We start from the raw sequence: 22,024 nt of genomic DNA, 5'->3' as shown, positions 1-22,024 counted from the left end.
CTCCAGAGAGATATCTTTATATTTTCCAGATATTCCACTAGATAGGCATCACTGTATGATTCAGGGCCAAATGATTTATTTTCAAATTATTATTCTCTTATTTAAGCCTATTGCAGAGTAATAATCCCCCTGTTGCCTGGTGTGTGTAGGTGAGCACACTATATATTACATTCTACTGATCTTTCATTGATAATTCATCAGCATTTATATCAGCCAGCCCTTAGTCCTTCTTTTGTGCACCTGTTCCTCCATAACTGGATCACTGAAGTTGCCTTTCTATAGGTAATTTTTCTTGTCTCACAGGCTTTTTCTCCCAATTCCTTTTGCTACATTCAAAACTGTACCATGTAGAGCAGCATTTGGTCTTTAATATTCAGTGTGTAGCCTCTTAATCTTTCACATAGTACTGGAACCTCAGACCATTTTGACATCAGTCAACTACATATATTTTTCAACACTACTGCATTCCAGTTATTTGTTTCCCATTGAGTAAGTGCCCTAGATTTTTTTTTTTTTTCATCTCTCTCCTTGCTTTATTACACTTCTCAAACAACCAGATTTTTGTCAAGTTCAAAACATGTTCTTCCATTTAAAACTAGAATGTAGAATAGCTAAATAATCTGAAACTCTGAAAAACAGCTAGAATGAGCAACTCAAGTAAGAGTGTTTTTCACGGCAAAGGTAAAATTCTACCTCTGCCTTTGCTAGGAAAAGTGTTTCCTTGGAGATTGAAAGAGAAATGAGATAAATAATTTCTTCAGGACACCACAGGGATTTCAGCTCCAAGTGTAGCACACTTGACTCTGAGCTTTCATTATTATACACAGTACCATACATGTATATGCATGATATGCATCAACCTCAAACTATATGTATAACAGTATAGATTAAAAAAAAAATAATAAAAATCCCTATTAAAACAAAATCTGTCACAAAGGCTTCTTTCTGGGGAAAATATGAGAAAACAACAAATGCAAGGTGATAGTCGTGCCATTTTACTCACTAATAACCACCATTTAGAGAACAGTATAAAAATGTGTAAAAACTCTTCATGGTTATCATAATATTGCTTGAAATTATCATAATTAACTCACTTTCTTGAAGCTTCAGGCCACAAGAAAAATTCCAAATAAGAGAGATCAGTGACCTAATGGTCACTGGTGCTTGAATTCTCTTATGAAGCAGCAATTGCTTATCTCATCATAGTTTCATCACGAAAGATTATTAAGAAGATTATTAAGAAAATCACAGTGATAATAAGTAATAAAGTAAAGCCATTGACTATCTTATTTATGTAAACAGTTATATCATCAGTGATAAATATATTTTGGTAAAATGTAATGTTAATATGGAATATATCAAAGTAAAGTTTTTCAGCTAGATCCCTAGCTGATTCCAAGAGCTCCTTGATATAGCTGAGCAGAGATGATGAATACAGCTCTGGGGTAAATTTCAAGGTTTCATTCCAGAGACTACTTGGCCTTTGAGCTGTAAAGAATAGTGCAGACTGAGATGTTGTGGTCAACACAGTTATAAAAATAAGCCAAAGAAAATCTGCATAAAGCATGATATTTAATCAAGAAACAGAGGCAAATACGGTTCAAGTCCCTCTTTGATCCATAGCAGTTCAAATACAATTTTCTTACACTCCAGGAAATTGTTCTATTGACTTAATTGCTAACTACAAGGAAAACAAGGTCTTTCCAACATAAAATATTAAGCTGTAGGGAATTTCAGAATTTTCTATGCTGTGTGTCTCAGGTGACCAGAAGTATCAGACTCTTTGTTCTCATCTAGGAAACCTGAGTTCAGAGGCAAATGAGCACTTAAATTACTTTTCTTGTGCTTAGTATTTTCATTCACCTACTTCTGCTCAGTAGATGAGACCTTGGACAGATACCACAGACTGAGGAAGCATTTTGGTCATCTTTGAAAGATGTTTTTCCAAATAATGGCTAAAATCTATTATTGCTGAGTTCTGAAAATGCAGTTGTAATGTTTCACGGTAGTTAACTTCTTCACTCATTATAGTTTTGGTAGGCTGTGGCTGCAACTAGGATACTGTCCAGCTACACACAAATAAAATTTCTTAAATGCTATTTGTAAAAGAAACCAATTAAATTGAAAAAAAATCTATTCTTGTCCTTGTAAGAGATTTCTATTATTAGAGAAAATGTGATTTGATCTATATTTGCATTTTTGGGTTACTCAGTAGCATTTGTGATTTTAAGATGTTGATTTTTTCCTCCTTCCAGAATGTTTATAGAGAACAAGTAACTCTTTTGGCTTCCTTTTGTTTTCTAGCTGACAAGACTGCAGGATCATACACTGATACATGTTAGCTGTCACATACTTACTTTGTTACCTTTAATAAGAAGATGGTGGATGGTGATTCTGTCCCAGTTGCAAGATGTTGATACTTCTTTAAGACATTTTCTACATTATTCTTTTGGGAAATAAATCCTTTTATTTTTGGACAGTCTATGGTTCACTGCAAAATGTAGCATATCAAAGAATCTATCAAAATGAAGACAACCTACTGAGATTTATTAATTATACTTTTTCCACAAGGCATATTTTTGAGTTTTTGTCATCCTTTCCTATTTGCATTATAAAAGACATCAAGGAACCACCATTATAAGTAAAAACTTTAAAGGGTAATCAGATGGGTATTTCAGAAGGCACCATTTTAGTTTCTATTCAGAAAACATAGTAAAAGTGCATTGGGGACGAACACTGCAGTTGAAGCAAATAAAAATGGGAAGAAAACACAGAAAACATTATAATTTTGTTGTCTCCTAAGTCAGAATAAATTTCACAAAAACATGTACTCTGATTTATGCTCCCTTGAACTCAAAGCCAGGACCTTCTGAATTGTGATGGGGTAACACAGAAATGTATCAAATTGGCTCTCTTACTTTGCCAGCCATAAGAAAAATATAAGACAGAAGAGGTGCAAAACAAGCTGACAGTGCTGATTCTCTGCATTTCCTACCTTTGCTCAGATTTCTGAGATTTCTGTTTACCCATTTCTCCAACCTTTTGAGGTCACTCTGGTCTAGCTGGCAGCAAATCCATCTGGTCTATCAACTACTCCTAGTTTTGTCTTGTCTTCAAATTTGCTGAGGGTGCATTCCTTATACCCCATTGTTAATGTCTTTAATGTAGATGTGCAAAAAGAAGTGGGTTCCAGATGGACTTGGGGGGCTACACCACTAGTGACTGCTCTCCAGATGGATGCCATGTTCCTGATGATCAGCTTTCTCTGAATCAGGCAGCTCAGCCAGTGTTCAGTCCAGCTCATCTCTTCACTCACAGTTCTAGCACTGTGATGACATGATACACTTTGACAGTCTCCTCTGCTACCCGTGCTAGTTTGCCTCTCTTTGTGGTCCTGAGCTAAAGTCTAATCTTGTGACTGCCAACAACCTGCAAGAGGGAAATACTGTATTACGGGAAATCAACAAAACTGCCCAAGCATCAGTGGTTCTATGCATGCTGCAGAGACCAGGAAGGAAGCAGTGAGACTTAAAGAATATCTTGATCTATGGTGAAAATTCCTGGTGGGTATATCAAATATCATCTCCATTTTAACCTGAAATGAGGAATCAGGAAAAACAAAAGGGATTACAGCTCAAGTTTTGAGGCAAGAATATAACCAGATGTCAGTAAAATTTCAGTGAGTAATAAATTCAATAAAATTCAACTCACAGAACTGAGTAGACTAGAATAAGAATCTGTGCATCAGAAAGAGTTTGGAAGACAGGACAAGAAAGATCATGACTCAGACAGGCAATCAGAAAAAGAAAAGTAAAATTGAGAGACTGTCTAGTGAGAAGTGACTAAATTTTAGGCTGTCTAGAATTCAGCAGTCTATCGTATTTTAATATGAATGGATTTCTCAATTTTATAACTATTTAAAAATTCTGCTGGTTATTTTTTATAAAAACATGGGAAAAGCTTTTGTCCAATCACCATATCATTTGTTAGTGAGACCAGCCCTTTGTTAAGAAAGAGGGTTGATTGAATTTCTGGGTGGATGCAGGACTCTGTGCAGTTAGGAGTTCATGCGTTGCTACACTTCATACATTGCTGACCATTCAAGTAGGCAAGTTAGATCAGGATCTGTTGGGAAAGGAGGTATAACAATGTGGTATAAAGGTATATATATGCACAAAGGTATAGCAACAACTTTCTGAAACCAATTTTCCAGGTCAGTTCCACACAACAAACAGCGCAAGTGCAGAAGTTGGGTCAAGGAGTGGTCAAGACCAGTAGAGGGGGATCAAGACCTCCAAAAGACCCTCAGAGCAACCCAACCCATTTTCAGGAAGGTCCAGGAGACTGAACTGCACATGCTCACTTATTTGCATGAAGAGAATGCTGATCCCAGAGCAAGGAAAATTTACCTACAAGAAGGTAACCCCACAAAGCCTGAGTGGCACCACCAGGAGCTTGGACACCCTATTGGCTGGACCCAGGCTGGACCCAGAACTGGTGTTCCCCTTTTCTCTCCCTTTCATTTCTATTTTATTTTTATTATTATAGGGGGAAAATATATACTAATTTCCATGCATAGTGTGCAATCTGCTAAAAAATTTTCTGAGTTTTCTTTTGTACTCTTTGGCTTTGTCATTTTTTACAACGAAGCACATCTACAAATCTTGATCATTCCCTTCCATATAAAAGTAAGTAACTAACTAGATATTTAATAAAATAATAGTAACAAAGAGGGACTTCCTGAAAGGAAGGTGCTAACCCCTGTATCTGTTGTGTACTGTCCTATAATATATATATATTCTGTATGGTCACTTTAAATAATTGCTAAATCTCCTCTGGGTTTTATGTCAGTACACTTCCACCTTTTTATAAATAACCTCTAAATTTGCAAAACAGATCAGTTACCATCTAAGTATGTCTTATCTTGTTTGTTCAAAGTGACAAATTATTTGCAATGTATGCTGGAGAAGTGTCTGGAGAAGCTAATGATACTGAATTCAAATGTCAAACTAAAGTGAAAACTTAAATCTGTCACCAGTCATACTTCCAGCACATGATTCTCCCTTTGGATGATGCTCAAACTGTTACAGCAGACTCTATGGCATGTCAAGCCATGCCAAAAATCACTGACACTTCAAATACTCCTGCTCTCAATATTCTGAATCAAACAACTTTTGTCCTTGATCTCTTAAAATTTTCCTTGCACAATTGACTACTGATGGTTGCACCACTTTTCCACTACTGTAAGTTTTATTTGCTTAAAAGAATAATTATTTTCACGTACTTTGAGAGTCTTTCATGTTTTGTTGATGGATATACAGTATCTAAAATGTCATCTAAAATGCCAGAAATCTGTCTGATTACATCAATCTAGGATGGCACAGATACGTCAAGTGAATGAAAACTGACAAACTATATTCTTAGACCAGTACTGTAAATGAAAGAAGTAAGTGTTTCTGACACTTAGGAAAAAAACCCAAACCAAACCAAACCAAACCAACAAACAAAAAAAAGGCAAACCAAAAAAACCACCAAAAACAAAACCAAAAACAAACAAACAAACAAAAACCCACAACACAAACCAAACAACAACAACAAAAACACCAAAGGAAACCAATGGGAAAAAAAAAAAAAAAGTCAAAAACAAAACCAGAGAGAGACACAACTTTTGTGTCTATGGTCTGAGAACATGATAAAATGATCAAGAAATAATACTATGAATGTTAGATTTGAAAATTAATGTACCTGGTAAAGAATACTTAATCATCTCTCTTGCCCAGATTAAAACGGTAATAATGAATTTACAAAAATCAATCCATTTTGTACTTTGGCCCGTGTTCCATTATTAGCATGGACTACATATGTTTAAAAATATTGTAAAATTTCATAATTGAAATTTCATTTCAAATAAATGGAAGAAGGAATGCTGACTAAATATCAAAAAATACCATAGAAATAGAATCAAAAAGACCCTATAATTAAACTTTCCCGAAGAACTTCAAACAAACAGGAAAAAAAGCAAAAATCAAACAAAAAAGTAATACTTTATTTTTTCAAGGAAAAATGATACATAGTAAAATGGAAAAATTAGCTGGAGTTGTCTGTTTGAGATCTGAATGTAAATCAGCCTTGCTGTATACACACTATGTTACAACTAAAGGTTTATGGCACCAACTGACTTGGTCCTTTCTCATAAATTATATCCTGCATCTGTTATGTCTCTGTAAAACTGTCATAAAAGATGTGTGACGTTCATGTTTTGCAGCTTTCTCACAAAACCGTTAAGGTTACAATTGAAAAAAATGCTCATGTCTAAGATGCAATATGTTGGCAAATGATTTACATTTTAAAATGTTAATTAAAGTTGGGTATTTTTTATGGAAGACATTTTATTAAATTTGAAACAGAATAATGAGACACATGTAAAATAATTTTGTAAACAAGGAAATCATAAGTATTCAAGAGTTAATTTAAATTAAAAGGGTTCATTCTTTCTCTATGTACCCACAGTTTTGAGACTGAAGTCAATGGGCATCAAGGAAGGCTATAAATTTTTTATGAAACTTCGGTACAAAACTTGACTTAAAGTATTTTGTTTTTTTTTAAATTGCAGATATGGCAAAAAATATAAACATGAGAAAGGACTTAGCCATGCACTGTTAATATAACAAAGCAACTCAAATTTCTCTTTCATTTCAAAGAATGAAAATATTATTTTCCTTCTCGATGTCTTCTGGATTTTGTGGAAAAAGAAAAAAATATCCTAAGTTCTTCTGTAGTTTTCTACATTCAGGAGTGATATGTAGTCAGGTCTTCTCATAATTTAATCAGTTTTAATTTAATATAGTTGTGCTCAGTGTCATTGTATGTACTTTGTATTTTATTAAGCAGTTAGATGAAAACATTCTGTACAGCTATTATACAATCTTATTTTAAATTTTTGCAGGTTCAAGTGGAAAGATAGGATTTTTTTTTTTTCTTAAATTTTTATGCTCCAGTTCTTCTTTCATTAATCCATATTGATTTTATAAACCCAGTACAAGTCTTCTTGGGTTGTTTTTTTTTTAATACATTGTCACCTGTGTAACATAAATTCTATCTTTGCACCAAGAATGACTTTTCTAAAACTGAAAATGTATTAGACATAGATAAAACAATAGATATACTACTTTTCTTTACTATAAAAACTTAAAATCAAACCTGTTCTATGGCTTGAATTGTTAGAAAAGTAAAGCAAACAATAATACATTTATCATAAACAACAACAACTACTCCCCCCACCCCCATCCCCCACCCCCCCTTACAAAAATCCCCCCCAAACAACCAACCAGAAGGTAATTTCAGTTTCCTTACTTGAAAATGCACATAGCACTTGTCATAACATTTGGAAAATTTAGACTGTTTTGAAAAGATTTTTACAATTCCAGTGATGGAGTCACAACAATAGAGTCAAAAACAAGTTTGCCCTTTTTAATCTACTTATGAAGTGATTAGACATGAAGTCAAGGAAGGATAACATATAAATTGCCAGTTTTCCATAGCAATGTGGGGTTAAAAAATTTAGGATTAGATTAAGAATTCAACATTCAGAACACTTTACCTCTCTTTAGAAATAATAAATCTAAACAGAAATAACTTCTAATTATAAGTATACACCATTCCAATTCTAATTCTAAGTATGCACCAAAATAAATGCTTGTATGAAAAAAATACGCTTAGTGGCATTTGATACCACTTGGAATTATGAAAGTTCCTTGGAAATCTATGAAGTGACAATTAGATCTATTAGTCTAGCTTTTAAATACTATTTTGTATTAACTATTCCCATATATTATCTATTATTATGTAATCTATTCCTCTTATGATATGTGAATAAACAAATCTGTAAATGTAATGAAATTATAATAATTTTTATCTTATTGCATGGTCCTACATATCCTGACTATTCATTTAATTAACTGGATATTACAGCCAAAGTAAAAGCAAGAGAGAAGCACACCTTTATTTCTTCCACAGTTCCGTAAAACTTGAATCAGTTTTCATGGTTTAGGCAAACATGTTTCAAATAATTGCACATAATAGTTTTTTGTTTGATTTCCTAGGTATTATTTTTAATTTCATATCTTAACTAAAACCCCAAATGATATAGCCAACACCTCTTTTTTTGGTTTGATCTGCTTTTCATCATATGCAAGTTACAAATATGGCTAAGATCAAATCACTCATAATTTGTCAGGGAAAAATATTGAGAAAGCCCCTGACGTTCACTGAAATATGAAATTGGAAAACAGGGCATTCAAAACACCATGAACAAAAATAAAACCCAGAACTCCGATTTCTACCTACAGCATTCTAAAATACCGCTTAATGTCAAAAATGATATGTCCAATGTTTTGCTTGGTTGCTGACTTAAAACCACATATGCTCAAGTTCTTGGGGACTTCACTATTACTGAGATTGACATGATAGAAAGAAAAACAAAGAAAAGATTTATGACTTCTCTTTATACAATGGTGTTTTTGGCCAGACATATAATTTTTTTCCAAACACACGTTTTTCTTTGTCTCTGTGTCTTTTTCTTTCTTCTGTCACTGTTAAAATAATTTATCTGCAGCAAAGATAGCAGGCTAAAAATTGCAGTGTCTGTCACTAGCCTAAAATCTTGCAGTATCCTCACAATTTGTGCAATTAGGACTTTTTTTTTTTTTTTTTTTTTTCCAGAGCATGTTCAGAGAGTGCGACCCACGATATACAATTGCAATTTGCAATAAATGCCTGGAAAACTTGGAATGTTCTTGGGATTTGAACATAAAAAATTGCTTTGCCACATCTGTTCATTTTATGACCCTCTTTCTAGTGTGTCATATTTATATATGCTAGAAGAAAATTTAAGTCAGACATATTTTGTCATGGGTCTCATCGTAAGGCCATGCAAAATATGTACTTTAAAAAAATTATGTCATTTATATTCTCTATATATAGTGGTGTATATGTTTGTCACAGAATACTGTCTTTATTTTTGAAATAGGTTCAAGCAATAGAAAAACAGTCTTTGAAGTGAATTGAAATCCATCACAGGTTTTCCTGAGCTGCTAGCTTATATTCTTCAGGAAAATGCTTACCCAAGCCATCTAGGGAATGCTACAGAAACAAATATTAGGACTTGGTGTTTTCTCTGCATACTAAGCGCCATTATACCAGTAAATATCTATAATTTCCAAATTGAATGAAAAATAAAATATATAGTTAATTTGTACTGGTAAAAATTCATTCTGAATTAGACTTTTTCCTTCTGGCTTGTAATATTAAATAATCAGTTCTTAACAGGAAAAAACAAAAAAAAACCAAAAAACCCACCAAAACCTCTCTTTCATCACCCTTTGAACTTTGTTTGAGATTGGCATATTGTCACAAAACACTTTCAAGCATTCAACACTTTTAGACAGGAAAATCATCTCCCAAAAAGTCTCTGGCAAACTCTAGAATGCAGTGATTTGTTGTCTGTCTAGACCAGACAAGCTTTTTAAAGGAGGGATTAAAACTATACTCAGACATGATGAACATTTAAGAAGCTAGCTCTCGTAGAAAGAGGGTTGTTTTTTCTGCTTAGTTATCTAAATTCTTTGTGGCAATCTTAAAGTATTAGGATCTTTATTTCCCTTCATGATACCTTGACATATATTTCTTTCCTGAAATATATAAGAATGTACTACAAATCAGGTCAGGAAATTATAGGGAAATAATGCTGAGAATAGGAATTGTTTAGTACACTGAGGTACCCATTCCCCAAAGACAGTTATTTTAAAATGAGCTTTAATTATTCATTCTAAAGCTGCCATCCAGTTCCTGAATGTAGCCATAAAATATTCAAAACTCAGTATGAGGAATGACAAATGAAAGTCTTGCACTGTACCTTAAAAGTGCATATCTAACTTCAGAGTTGTTACTGAAAGTATTACTCACTAGTGATTCTAAGGTATAAGAAATTATATACATCAGCTATACCAGAATTATAAAAGAAGCCTTAAGTCTTAGCTATTTAAATATGAGGCTACTAATACAATTTCTTCCTGAAAGAAGTAGAGGCACAGAAGGGAGTAAGAATGTGCCATTCTAGCATATGCAATACTTTTATTACTAGATTAGATCTCTACAACTTCTAAGATTTCTGATCTTATTTTCCCCTATCTCTGGGACTATCATAAGTTTACTATGCTCTGCTAGTGCCATAGCTCTTGTCTGATGACACAGGGATTGCAATCATGCAGGGCTTTTGTCCAACAATAACTTTGCATTTCTGAACATGAAAGAGGTTGAGTTCTTAAATCCAAATAAGTACCTTATTTAGAACATAGGACATGACATATGATTTCAGAGATATCTTGTTCTGCTTTCTGTCCCATTGAAAAACAGTTTTGTTAATTATTTCTGATTTAAGCACAGCAACAAAACAGTTTTCATCTTAAATTTTGTGTAAATTTTCATATTTGTGAAAATATGAAACAGGAAAAAAACAATGCATCAATCCTTGCCACCAGTATTGACAACCATTTGATTAAAAGCTACAGGATATTTTATATTCTCTGAGAGCAAGTATTTTGCCTATGTGTTAACATGATATTACTATATGTAACTATAAATTTTCACTACTTGGAAGAAAACTATCTTGCCCAGAGAGAGAAAAGCTCCACTTTGTGAACATTTCATCAGCTTTACACTGATATTGACAAGGTTTGTGTATTCCCTTCAAAACAGCTGCTTATTGGTTTTCATTTCTCCCTTGATTTCAAGGCAAATATGCAATTTTGATGCAGTAATCATTTTTTCTTTTTTTTCACCAATGTTTCTGATAGAGAATTTTGGATACCTATATACTATCATTCTAGTTTATTCTAAAAAAATTATATTAGTAGTAAAAAACTATTTCAGCTTGCTTATGCACTAAACTTATAATTTAGTTTTGCTTTTTGCCCCTCTATTTCAGTGTTTGACTTTTTTGTTTTGTTGTTTTTCTATATAGGAATATAAAATATTCAGTAGATTGAGCCATTGTTTTCTTCTTCATTTTTAATTCTAATCTTTTTTCTGTGGCCCAGGACTCATAGATATAATAGCTTTGACCACACTAGTTTATTTTATTCACTTACGAAGTGCTTCCTTCAAACCTAAGCTAAATGTTGAGAGGTGATATAAGAACTCTTGGTAAATCAGACTCATCATTGCAGCATGAATATCCTTGATAGTCTTCTGTTGATTCTTGTAAAAAATTACATCTTTTCTGATTACTTAGGGAGACAGTCTAATGAACTACAGCTTCACAGCAGTACACTGCGTCATTTATGTCTTCAGACCAGTTATTTTGCTTGTGGGATTATCAATTTCACGTTTCACACAGCTGTACAATTTTTACGTCTTCTGAAAGTAGATTTTTTTTTTTTTTTTTTTAGCTTTGTACAGAGATAAGTTCCTAATAATATTTTGAATTATAAAGTCCTCATAAGCAGTTTGGTTAATATAATAGAAAATAATCTTCATGTCATGGTTTAGGAATTGTATTCCTCAATTTAAGACTCCCACTGAGACTCTTCAAACCATATTCTGCTCACTCTCTCCCCTCCTTTTCCTTCCCTGTGGTGGGATGGAGAGGACAATTGGAGGCACAAGAGGCAAACATCGCAGGGCTGCGATGGGAACAATTTGCTGGAAACAGCAAGAAAAGAAAATGAACAGTGATTCACATGCAAAATGCACACCACTGAGCAGCTCTGCTAGCCTGATTGGAAGAGACTCCTTTCCCTCTGCCCGGGCAATTATGAGAGGTGTTACAGACAAACTTCCAGGTCCTACACCTGCCATCTTCTGATTACTGGAAAAATTAATCCAGTCCTGGCTGGAACAAGGACACTTGCAAATAAAAATTCTTAGTTATAGCAATGAACCCTATTAATTTGATTAAAAGTCTTCATAGCTTTAATTATATCCAGGACAGACCTTCTCGTCTTTCAAATCTTCAGCTCTGTGATAAGGACATTGCAAACATTCTGGAACCTTTTTACTCAAACAAAGTCCTTTTCTTCTCATACAGTATTCATTGGGTATGAAGGGTGTATTTCCTCATGTACCTGTACGAATATGCCTATGTCTGTTCAGTGCTGCTCAAAGACATGCAATGATCAGTTAATCCATGTGTCAGACATTCATTCTGTAAGAGATTACATATCATCTTGAGATGCTTCTCATTCTAAAAAAGAATGTAAAAAATGTACACAGAAAATTTATATAATCATCATAGACTAAAAATTGCTAAATTTGGCAAGATGGATCCAATATTTGAAGAAAGCAAACTATTACATTCAAACTCAATGGAAAAACTGTCATCAATGCACCTTCAACTATTTGCAGCCATTCAGCCTCTGTCTAAATCCATTTCTCGTGTAATGTCTATATTTTGGTTATCACACCAAACCCATATCCATTCAAATCCTCTGGGTTTTAAGAGATTCTAGACTGTAAGGGTCCAGGTCTAGATTCTGAAACCTTACAGAATATTGATACTTGAAAATCACAGTCTGGAATTCTTTATTCAGTGTTAATCTTCCTTAGGATTATGCTCTTCCCTCTGCAGAACTTTTGGCCCAATATCAATTCATTAAGACATTTCTGTACTTTTTACAGAATTGTAGAAAAATCTAGGCTGGAAGGGACCTCTGGAGGTCAGCAAGTCAAAGCTCTACTCCAAACAAGCCATTTAAATCAATCAGCTCATAAATAATCATCCACAGCCTCCATTTTTTTGTTGCTCTGACTCATACTGTAATGCTTTCAAGAGAAACCAAAGCTAAACAAAGCCTTTGGAATTGATGCAGTTTATATTTATTACAAAGTAGTTAAGTTGCTATGCATAATAATCAATGCCTTCTGCATGTGAGGAAGTTTCAGCAAGTTTCACTTATAAGACAGAGTCCTCTGACCTTCTTCTGCCAGCTAAACTGTGTGTTTCTTGTGTCCTTTGTTCAAAAGGGCTGCCGTGGAAGGCAGTCTGTCACCCTGCCCTACATATCTACTACCCATTCTTGTATGAAGTTATTAATTGTCCTGCTATGCCCAGTCCTGGAGGTGGTCAGCAACTGCTTGTCACAGAGGTATTAAGAGTCAGTGCTTTCCATGACACTAAACACATTTCCTAAAAAGAAAAGGAATACTCTGTTTTTATGACACCTGGATGACTTTATTCATTTTACCAGACATCACTTACTCTTAGTACAAAGTGCAGATCGTGATCTGTACTGAAGGTTCTCTCATAAAAGATACTTTATAAAACAAAAAGGAATCTACAGGCCTACACATACCCCAGCCCATCATGATTTTATTTTCCTTTTGGCAGCCCAACCCAAATACTGGAAAGTTTTAGACAATTTCATAATTCTGACCTTTTAAGCACAACCTATGGATTAACAACAGGATTTCAAAACAGGGGAAAATGACCTCTTGGAAATTTGATTTTTAAGTTAAGCACTACTCTGACACCTGCTTTCTGCAGAAAGTTTCTGGATTAAATTACTTTTATAAATGCAACATATTTTTGTATTTTAGAGAAAAGAAAAATCACTTTTAAGATAGAAATCTTCAGCAACAATAAACCATGAAAAAAAGTCCTAAGAGAACAAAATAGAAAAACAGAAATCCGTGTAGTTACCAACTATTGTGGAAAAGGCATAGTTTCTAACAGATCAGAGTCAAGTGTTGTTGGGGAGGAAGAAGCCAAAAAACCCTATAAATATGATTGCCTCTATTCTGAGAATGAGAAACCTGTAAGTGAGATAGAATTGAAAGTAAGTTTTGATGTTTGAGATGTATTAGATACTGGATGTCTGGGAAAACAGTTATGTGACCATCTGAAGGTTACCTGCAGCCAGACCCAGAGGTCAAATGGAATGTTCTGTCTCACCCCCAGTGTATGGTTCATCCCACACCTGTACCCCTCCCCTGAAGTATCAGGTATCTGTAACCCCATTGGCCCAAGGCTTGTTCCAGCCCACCTTGAAGACCCCTGATAAGGGGTCCCGGGGGGCTGGACTGTCTCTTTGCTCTTTGCTCTTTTTGCTTGCACCCTTCCCTGAGGACTTTCCTCTCTTGGAATTTCCTCTCCCTACTTCTCCCTTCCCCCACTTTCCTAGGCCTTGCCACGAGCTGCAGCCTGGCAGCTCAGAGCAAGGCCCCCACATCCCTTACAATAAACGTCATCTTCTAAAACCTGACTTCAGAGATCTCTCGTCTACATTTATCTACACCGTCCTGGAGTCCTCAGCAGCAGGAAGAGGCATATTTCTACAAGTGTCTTTTGTCTAAAAGCAGGAGTCTAAGAAAGGAAGATTAGATGCATTTCAGAAAGTGAGAATCAGAGAACAATTAAGTACCTGACATGCTGATTTAAAAATATTATGCTTATTACATGCAAAATACTTGAAGAACCTCATAGGTACACAAAAATAGAGAAAGTTATGTTCTCTACTTAATCAGTCAGTCTTTGTGTAGATACCCATAGCACTCTTTTAAGAGTATTAATTTGATATGGACTTGAAATTACTGACCTGCATCTGCTCAAGACCAAGTCTTTAGAAGTAAATATGCCTAGGAAAAAAGCATTAATTAAGAAAGGGATATCTTTTTGAAGTTATTCCTGGTCAAGAATCTACTATGACAGAAGTGAGACAGAGACCAGTGTTCTGATTCAAACTACTTTGTAAGAGCTATTCAATTTACTGCTGAGACTAGCAAACCTGATAAGGTTTGACTGGAAAAGTTTTCCCATTAGGGTGTTCATTGTCCATTAATCACCCTTTATGTGAATATAGGTAAGTCACTTGTGGACACACAGTGACTAAGTTTTTGATCAAGTGTGTTATTGATCTCACCATTGCATTTTAACTCTAGACAACTCAAAAATACTGATATTACTTCAGCTTTTATTTTGCCATTCAGTTATCTCACTAGAATTCAGATGATCAGATATTTTATGTAAGAATAGGATTATAAAATATCAGTCATCTTGTATATAAATATTTAATTCTGTTTCCAGATATGTTTGCTTAAGAAAAGGATTGCAGTAAGGAAATTTAAAAATAAAAATAATATCTTAGTAAAGTTAAATTCTCCAGTCATGTAAAATTATAATGTACATATTTCAATGTAAATAATTATATTTGCTTAAAAACATGATGATATATTTCTACATTTAAAGGAGTTACTCTAAATCTTTCTTGAAATTTGTATTTTATGCTAAGTTTTATATGTTGGGATGCCAAAATTTCTTTACTGTTTGCTTCTGATTACTTGTGATTTTTTTTTTTTTTCCCCCCCCAGCTTACAGTTCAATTTTACGTCAGGACATTTTTCACAAAAGCAAAGTTGTGTCCTCTTTTGAGACTTCAGATTTGACTTCATTGGCAATACAGCAAGTTGTCCAAACTGTCATACTGTGGCAATGACAACAGGAATAAAATCTCTTCCTTGCTGACTCTCTGAGATGAAACTTCTATAGCCTAAGACCCCTTTCTGCTATGTAGCACTCAATACATTCATTCTTTATCACTCTCATCTGTTCCTTTTCATAGTGAAACCACAGTCCTTGTTAGACATTTGCTTCTTTTGGAACACTGTTCGCAAGCATGTATGATTAAAATAAAATTTAAAAAGCCCCTTTTGCTCCTGTTAGTTTGGGGGAGTGTCTAATAAATAATTTTCATCCAAATTCTGACTATGCAAATTTGCACAAAAGAAGTAGTGAAACCAAGTTTTACCTGTGTTATAGATGTTCTGCTTTCTAATGAACTTACTTGCTCCACTCCTTGTTGCTACTGCTGATGCAAAGAATATCAGTAGTATCGACTGTTTATCAAAAAATTATAAATCTGAACTCTACATGTAAATACATGATCCTATTTCTGTATCCAAATTAGATTTCCCTTTTTTCATAATTAAGGTGCAGATTTCATTTCATATTGAAGTACAGATTTATCTAGATCTGAACTAATGCCACTGCTTGTCCACATGAACTGTCAGGTTTGGGGTTTTTAATGGGGTTCAAGTGTTCATTCTGGTTCCTAGATAAAAGATCCTTGGCAAAATCACAGAATGCTTGGTTATTTTGCTTCAAGCAGTAACAGCGACAACCTTTAAGCTCAGTTAAAGCTTTGCAGGGTGGAAAGAGAATTTCCAGGCAATCTCATATCCTTGCCTATGCCACAGACAATAAGAAGTGGAAATGGGGCACTCAGAAAATCATCCAGTGAGCATTTAAACTAATTAAAATGTGATGAAGACTGTTTAAAATGTCTCAATTTATAATTTATATTGCAGTAAAAGTGAAAAATATTAAAACTGTTTCTCTAAGAGTAGCTTCACAGGTCTCACAGTGGTAAATTTCCTCTTTGTTTAACAACTACTTTTTTTTTTTTTTTTTTTTTTAATGCTATCTGGGCAGAAATTAAAAAGAAATGCTGTGTTAGAGCTGTGTCATCACAGAATATCGATTGAAAGTCTGCTTGGAAAAATGTGGTTATTTGGAAACCTTGGAATATTTCCTTCAAAAAGGAGAAAAATGGCAGAGCTCTCATTTTTTAAAACAGCTGCTTACTTATATCCCTAAACCCCCTCAAAATGGATGAATTACTGTTTTGTAATATGAGGACTCTAAGAGACAATACTGAACATAATACACATGGAAATGCATTCAAATAATTAAAGCTTTTAGACATTTGCCTGTCCTTTATGCTTTCATTCTTCAATTTCCAACCTTTATAAACCTTTATTTCTCTTTTCTAAGAGAAACCATAATGATTTCTGGAGAAAAGAAGAAAGAAAGAAAGAAGAAAGAAGAAAGAAAAGAAAGAAGAAGAAAGAAAGAAAGAAGAAAGAAGAAAGAAGAAGAAGAAGAAGAAAGGAAGAAGGAGAAGAAAGAAGGAAGAAGGAAGAAGGAAGAAGAACAGAAGAAATAAGACCTAATAAAGAAGAAGATAAAGAAGAAAGACTAATAAAGAAAGAAAGAAGAAAGAAGAAAGAAGAAAGAAGAAAGAAGAAAGAAAGAAAGAGATTAATGATGCATTCACTTAGGTCAGAGTCTTGAAAGCATCCCTGCTCTGGAAACACTGGGCAATATGCCTGTGAACACTCACAGAAGTCATAACTTCTCAGTGTCCCGCTTCAAGAAATGTAAAACTATGTAGTAGTGTAGAGCATAAACAGCTACCAACAAAAACCCCAAAGTATTTATTTTGCAGAAGAAAGGAAATATGGGAAGGGAAGGGAAGGGAAGGGAAGGGAAGGGAAGGGAAGGGAAGGGAAGGGAAGGGAAGGGAAGGGAAGGGAAGGGAATCTGTACATCTTGAGTATCTTATGTTTGACTTAACTGCAAAAGAAGCTTACTCTTCAGTGGAAGCTCAGAACGATGGATCACATTTAAAATCAAAATGGAGTTTTCCCCCATTAACTCAACAATCTGAAGCCAGTAAGCCTGCTGATGTCCTTACATTTCTGTCACTATCCTGACTTCATATTCCCTTCTTTACCTTTTAAACTGTCTTACTTTAATGAAATTACCTCCCTCCAGAGCAATTTGCTCTCATTCGCAATATTAAATCATATTAGTCTTTTTGCATACAGCTTCATATTAAGCTACTCCAGAAGCCACCTTTCTCAGATTATTCAAGGCCTCTAAGTCACCTATTTTCTGCATGTTGTGACATCAAACTCAAATGGCAGTGAATGTGTTCTGAGTATGGTTGCTTCTTAGCTGTCATGGCATTCATTTCTGTAAAGAAACAGATTAGACAAGCATGAATTTTAGACAAGCATGAATTTTAAATACTTTCGAGATTATTATAAAATGCATGATACATTTAAAGAATTGAAGAAATGTTGATTTTCTGCTAGTTACAAACACCTGTCTCTGATGAACTTAAATAACTTTAATAGTACTTTTTCTGTAAGTCAAAAATTATTTTTAAAAATGTCTTCATGATTTTTGGACTAACATCAATTTTCTGTGCTCCACTAATTTTTACTATTACCTAAAACATAACTTTTGTCTTTTGTTTCCTATAAATTTTCTACTCTTTCATTTTATTTCCTGCCAAATAATTCTTTGCAATTTATTAACTAAATCTTTGCAACACTTATGAAGTTATTTTACTGCGAAAGCTTACAAAAAATAAACTCAAAAACCCCAAAAACCAAACCAATGCATTTCTCAGAAGACTGTATTCAAGACCCCAAATTTTGGAAGTACACTTGGTCTTTAGTATCTGATGTATCTATTTTTTAAGAAAAACATTGAACACATTGACTTTCATCACCCTCATTGTGCTAATATTACCATAAACACTAAACTGTGACTTCTCAGACATTTTTCATCCTCCAGTGAAGGCATTACTTGATTTTCTGAACACAACAAACCATTTCATGTGTGTAGGTTAGGGGGAGAATGAGGACATTCTGTTGTTTCATCTCACTCTGTAGTTCCTTCTCGCTTCTCCTTCTGCATCTTTGAACTCTAGGACCATGTATGAGGCATTTAGAATCAGGACGTTGTTGGGCTATTAAACTAACTTTCTTTCCTTTTATCTATCTTTCTTCCTTTCTTTCTCATATGCCCTGTCCTTATATCACTGCCAATTTAAACATGCAGTTTTTCCTCACAATGATTCCTTGTGCCTTGTAAAACACAATTAAGTGCCTTAAGTAAGTTACTTAGGTCGAGAATATAACATTTGGAAGAAACAAGCAGTGGGCTAACAGACTAGTTTGCTCTCTGACCTGGTGAAAGGGATAACTGGGCTTTGGCCATCTAATTTACAGGGGGAGAACTTAGATCTGGTTAATGAGAACAGAGAGCATTGATCAGAAATTCCTGCTTATAGCAGTAGCTCTTCATTATCTAAACAGTTAAAGAGCATAATTGTTACCCTGTTTTTTCCGAGTTTTTTTAAGGCCTTTTTGAATTTCATAAATGGAGTCAGATCTTTTAGTTACTGTAGAATATTAGAGCAATTTTCTACCTTTTCCCACAGATGTAACATAAACAAATCCTTTGTTTTTCATTCTCTGTCCTTTGTTTGCATATTTCTAACCTGAAAACAATTGTAACTGACAATTGGTCTGGCCACTGAGGCTGAGGGGTGGAAACCCCAAAAAGCCAATCTTCTGCTAGACCCACAAATGTATAAAAAGTAAGAAATAAACAAAGGGGTCTCTTCTCTCTGCTCTCTCAGCTGGGAGCTGGTTCAGAAGGACCTCTGCCTTGCGAAATCTCTTGTCTGCGTGTGACTGTTTTGTGTGTCTCGGTGACATATAATCAGTATTGTATGATTATCAAATGCTATATTCAGTTCTAACTACTTCAGCATTAAAAGAAAAAAATTGGGACTGAAAAATTTGAAGTTCTCTGCCTCAATTATTGTCTCATAAGCCATAGAAGTTTAGTTTGAGAAGAACCTCTAGTCATCCACTGGTCCTACCCTATACCCTGCTCGGAGCAAGGGACAATTCTGAAATTACACCAGATTTTGAAGTCAGATAATATTGTTCAGGATTATATAAATCCAACTTTAATATCCCCATGGATAAAGATTACATAAACTCACTGAGAAACTCATTTGAATAGTAGATCACCCTTATGCTAGAATTATTATTTTTAATATCTGATTGGAATTTCCCTTGTTTCCACTCATAGTCATTGTCTCATGAGATTCGTTGTGAACTTCTAAGAAAAATTTGGATCCATCTTCTCTATATCACACCATAAGGCAGTCAAAGGGTATTTTGTCAGAATTCTAAAGCCTCTTGTGATGTGCTCAGGGTCTTCTTTGGTGTCAATATTAATAGTTGGTGTCACATAGAAAATAAACACTATCAGTTTAAAAAAACAGATAAATCTTGGCAATGCCTCTGTGTGGGCTTAACATTTCTAAGTCTGAAAGGATTTTAGCCTGCTAAGCAGTGCTAGCTGTTTCTCAAGGGAAAAGTTGTTGAGAAAGCCTCTTCTCAAAACAATCTTGGCAAAACAATGATCTTTCTTAAAACAATCTTTCTCCAGTTGGTGTTTTGCTGTTTCTCTAGTTTCACCAATGAAATTAGAGAGTTGTTGCTCCTAGTCACCAATCATATTAAATCTGGATCAGAACACCTTAAAAAAGGTGGTAAGAATTAAACAATAAAAGCTTCTATACTCTTTGCCTTCTAAAAAATACTTGAAGTCTTTCATCTTTCTTTTGTATCCTACAGTGACACCTCTGCAATCATTTTGCACCTGAATTCCTGGCACATAGTAAAACTCCTAAGACAGATAAAATGGTTGACAGATGGATTTCTTGGTCCACTGTCTTCCACTGTTTTCTGTGTATGACGACAGGTGGATCAGGCTGAAGCAGCTCTGATTTTTCCTGAGGACTTTTATTCCTTCTAAGCTGTTCCCAGCAGCCTTGACCTACTTTGTTAATGCACACCTGGAAGTGAAGAAAGAGCCTTCCTCCTCATGTCAATTTTGGGATCATTCATCCCAAAGAACTGTTTGAGTGCAGCCTCTAACTATTCTTCCCTGCATGCAATATGGTTTTCACTTTTTTTTTTTTTTTTTTTTTTTTTTTTTTTTTTTTTTTTTTAACCTCTCCAAGGCCCACTCCAAAGAATCTTTTAATTTTCTGCTTTGTCTTTCTTAAGTTACAGCATCTACTTGCTTACCATCATTGTTCCATCACCCAATGGCTCAGGACCTGGACAGAGGCATATCCATTGTGGAGCTCCTTCTGGGACTCCAGCTGGCACTTGGGAGTCAGCACTGTGAAACATCATCTTTTTCCCATAGTTATAAGGCAGACCAGAGTTCCTATGACCCCAGAGAGCCTATCAACTCTTATGCAGAGCTCACATCTCTTAACCTTACTACCGAATCACTCTACCATTCTCCTGGCTGCTGCTGCTCGACAAGAATTGTTCTGGCATCTCCCACCATGGTTCCTAGGGAGCCCATGTTCCTCCAGCTCAAAAACAGTTCAAATGAGTCAAAGGTATACTCACTTCTTTATGAGGAAACAGCAGAGGCATGTCTTCCTTTTCTGTCTTCAACAAAGACAAGTTACTGTTTCTCAGTTACTGTTATAGAAACATGATAGCCCGCTCAATCTTTTGAATTTTCAGTCCCTTAAAATTAATAATCTAATCTTTGCTCTGATGTCAGCAGGCTTCATGACTCTGTAAAACAAAAGTGTATAGGCCAACCAGGCAATGAGGTTGAATTCACATCTCGATTATTTAAATTCCTCCAGAATTAACTGCACATTAAGTATTCACAGTTCTCACTCAATTCTTATATTTATCCATTAAAAAAAACCCAAAAAACCCCTCAAAAACCACAAAAACCCCCAAAACAACAACCAACAACAACAACAAAAAACAATCAAAAAACAAACAAAAAACAACCCCCCCCCCACAAAAACAAAACAAACAAACAAACCAACCCAAACAAACAAACAAACAAAACCCCCAAACAAAACTCCAAACCTAACTATTCTTGGCCTATTTCTTGCAACCTGTGTTGCTCAATCCCCTCTGCATTTATATTTTATATTTCCCTTGCACATCAGGGAATCATTTTCTCCCTTATATCCATCAGAGCACCATGAGTGTAATAGTAGTTTCCATAAGAATTGCATTTCCCACATGCATCTCTACAGCATCTTTTTATCTATAGTAATACTGAATTTTATAATAACTTAGTTATACTGTCCTAATTGGGGTGAGAGTTTCTCCCGTGCTGAGCAGTAAGAAAGAAGTAGAATGCAGTAGAGCAGTTCCTACCCCTTTGAATGTTTCCCCTGGTTAGGCACACTCTTGCTTGGCAGCTTGGAGGAACTGGACAATCATATAGAAAGCAACTGCTTAGCTGTTCCTTTGCAAGGCTGTACTGGCTCACTCAGAGCACACAGTGACAAAGATGCTTCTCCAGGTATGAAGTCCTCTGGAGTATGCA

The sequence above is a fragment of the Hirundo rustica genome, chromosome 3, assembly GCF_015227805.2.
Source record: "Hirundo rustica isolate bHirRus1 chromosome 3, bHirRus1.pri.v3, whole genome shotgun sequence".
NCBI classification, from domain to species: Eukaryota; Metazoa; Chordata; class Aves; order Passeriformes; family Hirundinidae; genus Hirundo; species Hirundo rustica.
Note: the sequence above shows the minus strand (reverse complement) of the source record.